We start from the raw sequence: 4,653 nt of genomic DNA on the forward strand, positions 1-4,653 counted from the left end.
ATTATTTTCTGATCTTCACAGATGATTTGAGCAGATATGAGTATATCTACTTGATGAAACACAAGTCTGAAACATTTGAAAAGTTCAAAGAATTTCAGAGTGAATTGGAGAATCATCATAACAAAAATAAAAGTTTCTACGATATGATCGCAGAAGTAAAATATTTGAGTTACGAGTTTGGCCTTTAGTTAAAAACAATGTGAAATAGTTTCACTAATCACGCCACCTGGAACACCATAGCATAATGGTGTGTCCGAACGTCATAACCGTGCTTTATTAGATATGGTGCGATCTATGATGTCTCTTACCGATCTACCACTATCATTTTGGGGTTATGCATTAGAGACAGTTACATTCACGTTAAATAGGGCACCATCTAAATCCGTTGAGATGACACCGTATGAACTATGGTTTAGCAAGAAACCTAAGCTGTCGTTTCTTAAAGTTTGAGGTTGCAATGCTTATGGGAAAAAGTTTCAACTTGATAAGCTCAAACCTAAATCGGAGAAGTGCGTCTTCATAGGATATCCAAAGGGAACTATTGGATACACCTTCTATCACAGATCCGAAGGAAAGACTTTTTTTGCTAAATTCGGAAAATTTCTAGAGAAGGAGTTTCTCTCGAAAGAAGTGAGTGGGACTAGGGGGTGTCCTGATGGCCGGACTATACCTTCAGCCGGACTCCTGGACTATGAAGATACAAGATTGAAGACTTCGTCCCGTGTCCGGATAGGACTTTCCTTGGCGTGGAAGGCAAGCTTGGCGATACGGATATACAGATCTCCTACCATTGTAACCAACTTTGTGTAACCCTAACCCTCTCCGGTGTCAATATAAACCGGAGGGTTTTAGTCCATAGGACAACATAGACAACAACAATCATACCATAGGCTAGCTTCTAGGGTTTAGCCTCTCCGATCTCGTGGTAGATCTACTCTTGTACTACCCATATCATCAATATTAATCAAGCAGGACGTAGGGTTTTACCTCCATCGAGAGGGCCCGAACCTGGGTAAAACTTCGTGTCCCTTGCCTCCTGTTACCATCCGGCCTAGATGCACAGTTCGGGACCCCCTACCCGAGATCCGCCGGTTTTGACACCGACATTGGTGCTTTCATTAAGATTCCTCTGTGTCGTCGCTGTCAGGCTCGATGGCGCCTATGATCAATGGTGATGCAGTCCAGGGTGAGACCTTCCTCCCCAGACAGATCTTCGTCTTCGGCGGCTTCGCACTGCGGGCCAATTCACTTGGCCATATGGAGCAGATCGAAAGCTACGCCCCTGGCTGTCAGGTCAGATTTGGGAGTTTAAACTACACGGCTGACATCCGCGGGGACTTGATCTTTGACGGATTCGAGCCACTGCCGAGCGCGCCGCACTGTCCCGACGAGCATGATCTAGCTCTGCCACCGAACAGTGCCCTAGAGGCCGCACCCGCATCGGCTTCGACCCTTAATTCGAAGCCAACTGCGCTGATTGAGGATGGGCGGTTGGACGCCGCCTCGGGGGCTGCGATCCCAACGGTGATTGAGCCGAACACCAGCCCTGCACTCCGCGAGACTCGTGACTCCAAGGAGCCAGACTCCTCTCCGGACTCCGAACCCTCTGCGCCCCTGCCGATCGAATCCGATTGGGCGCCGATCATGGAGTTTACTGCCGTGGACATCTTTCAGCACTCGCCTTTCGGCGATATTCTAAAGACACTGAAGTCTCTCTCTTTATCAGGAGAGTCCTGGCCGGACTACGGTCTGCAAGGTTGGGATTCGGACGATGAAGAATTTCAAAGCCCACCCACCACCCACTTTGTAGCCACTGTCGATGATTTAACCGACATGCTCGACTTCGACTCCGAAGACATCGACGGTATGGACGCCGATGAAGGATATGATGAAGAAACAGCGCCCACTAGGCCCTGGAAAGCCACCTCGTCATATGACATATACATGGTGGACACCCCAAAAGAAGGAGATGGCGACGGAACAGCAGAGGATGACCCCTCCAAGAAACAGCCTAAGCGCCGGCGTCAGCGGCGCCACTCAAAATCCCGCCAAAACAAATGCGGCAATTCCAGCTCGGGAGATAATAATACTCTGAAAAGCACCGAAGAAAACCCCCTCCAGCGAGATTTAGCATAGGAGGATGGAGAAACCAGCCCTCATGAGAAAGTGGCTGACATAGAGGTCGAGGACGATAATTATATGCCTCCCTCCGAAGATGAGGCAAGCCTTCACGACGACGAATTCGTCGTGCCAGAGGATCCCGTCGAGCAAGAGCGTTTTCAACACAGGCTTATGGCCACGGCAAGAAGCCTTAAGAAAAAGCAGCAACAGCTTAGAGCTGATCAAGATTTGCTAGTCGACAGATGGACTGAAGTCCTTGCGGCCGAAGAGCATAAACTCGAACGCCCCTCCAAGAGCTACCCAAAACGCAGGTTGCTACCCCGATTAGAGGAGGAAGCACTTGATGCGGCCGACCGACCACCTCGTGGCCGTGACAGAGAGGCCTCTCGGCCCTCCACTCAAGCCGCACCCTGTACCAAGGCACGGGAATATGCACCGGACTTACGAGATATGTTGGAGGACAAGGCAAGGCAAACAAGATCGATCTACGGATTGCGTGGCGCCCCACGGTTCGAGACGATAACTGTCACGCCGGCTACAAATTTGGCAGGGCCAAACACAGTAGACAAAGCTCATTGGAGCTACGTCGTGATATAGCCCAGTACAGAGGCGCCGCACACCCACTATGCCTCACAGACGAAATAATGGATCATAAAATCCCTGAGGGTTTCAAACCCATAAACATCGAATCATATGATGGCACAACAGATCCTGCGGTATGGATCGAGGATTATCTCCTTCATATCCACATGGCCCGCGGTGATGATTTCCACGCCATCAAATACCTCCCACTCAAGCTTAAAGGACCAGCTCGGCATTGGCTTAACAGCTTGCCAACAGGATCAATCAGTTGTTGGGAGGACCTGGAAGCCGCATTCCTCGACAATTTCCAGGGCACTTATGTGCGACCCCCAGACGCCGATGACCTAAGTCATGTAATTCAGCAGCCAGAGGAATCGGCCAGGAAATTCTGGACATGGTTCCTAACAAAGAAAAATCAAATAGTCGACTGTCCGGACACGGAGGCCCTAGCAGCCTTCAAGCACAATATCCGTGATGAGTGGCTGGCCCGGCACCTTGGACAGGAAAAGCTGAAATCTATGGCAGCACTCACGACACTCATGACCCGCATTTGCGCGGGAGAAGACAGTTGGCTCACTCGTAGCAACAACATGACCAAGAACCCTGGTAATTCGGACACCAGGGACAACAGTGGCAGGTCGCGTCGCAACAAGCAGAAGTGCCACATTAATGGAGACAATACTGAGGATACGGCAGTTAATGCCAGATTCAGAGGCTCTAAATCCGGTCAACGGAAAAAGCCATTCAAAAGGAATCCTAGGGGCCCGTCCAGTTTGGACCGAATACTCGACCGCTTGTGCCAGATACATGGCACCCCCGAAAAACCGGCCAATCACACCAACAGGGATTGTTGGGTGTTCAAGCAGGCAGGCAAGTTAAATGCCGAAAACAAAGACAAGGGGCCGCATAGCGAGGACGACGAGGAGCCCCGGCCGCCAAACAACAGTGGACAGAAGGGTTTTCCCCCACAAGTGCGGACGGTGAATATGATATACGCAACCCACGTCCCCAAAAGGGAACAGAAGCGCGTGCTAAGGGACGTATATGCGGTAGAGCCAGTCGCCCCAAAGTTCAACCCATGGTCCTCCTGCCCGATCACCTTTGATCGAAGGGACCATCCCACTAGCATCCGTCATGGTGGATTTTCCGCATTGGTTCTAGACCCAATTATTGACGGATTTCATCTCACTAGAGTCCTTATGGACGGCGGCGGCAGCCTGAACCTGCTTTACCAGGATACAGTGCGTAAAATGGGCATAGATCCCTCGAGGATTAAGCCCACCAAAACGACCTTTAAAGGCGTAATACCAGGTGTAGAGGCCAACTGCATAGGCTTAGTCACACTTGAAGTGGTCTTCGGATCTCCGGATAATTTCCGAAGCGAGGAGTTAATCTTCGACATAGTCCCGTTCCGCAGTGGTTATCACGCACTGCTCGGGCGAACCGCATTCGCCAAGTTCAATGCGGTACCGCACTACACATACCTTAAGCTCAAGATGCCAGGCCCTCGAGGAGTAATTACGGTCAATGGAAACACCGAACGCTCCCTCCAAACGGAGGAGCACACGGCGGCCCTTGCAACGGAAGTACAAAGAAGCCTCTCCAGCCAATTCTCCAGTCCGGCCATTAAACGACCGGACACCGTCAAGCGCGCCCGGAGTAACCTACAACAAGACCGCCTGGCATGATCCGAGCAGGCGTAGCAATGCGGCCCCAACCCCAACCCCCGCAAAAAGGCGACGCCAGTACTTCGCATACATAACTATGCTCTAGAGATACCATGGGTACAGGGGGAGGGGCACCATTATGGCACGCCCGAAACGCGGCTTAAACCGTACCAGGGGCTGCCGATTTTTTAATTTTCTCTTACTTTCAGGACTCCATCCTTCGGAAGGCCTGTTCGGCAGTTCAATTGCCGCACAAACGATGCAAGAACCAGGGGAAGTAGAC

The sequence above is a fragment of the Triticum urartu genome, chromosome 2 (assembly GCF_003073215.2).
Source record: "Triticum urartu cultivar G1812 chromosome 2, Tu2.1, whole genome shotgun sequence".
NCBI classification, from domain to species: Eukaryota; Viridiplantae; Streptophyta; class Magnoliopsida; order Poales; family Poaceae; genus Triticum; species Triticum urartu.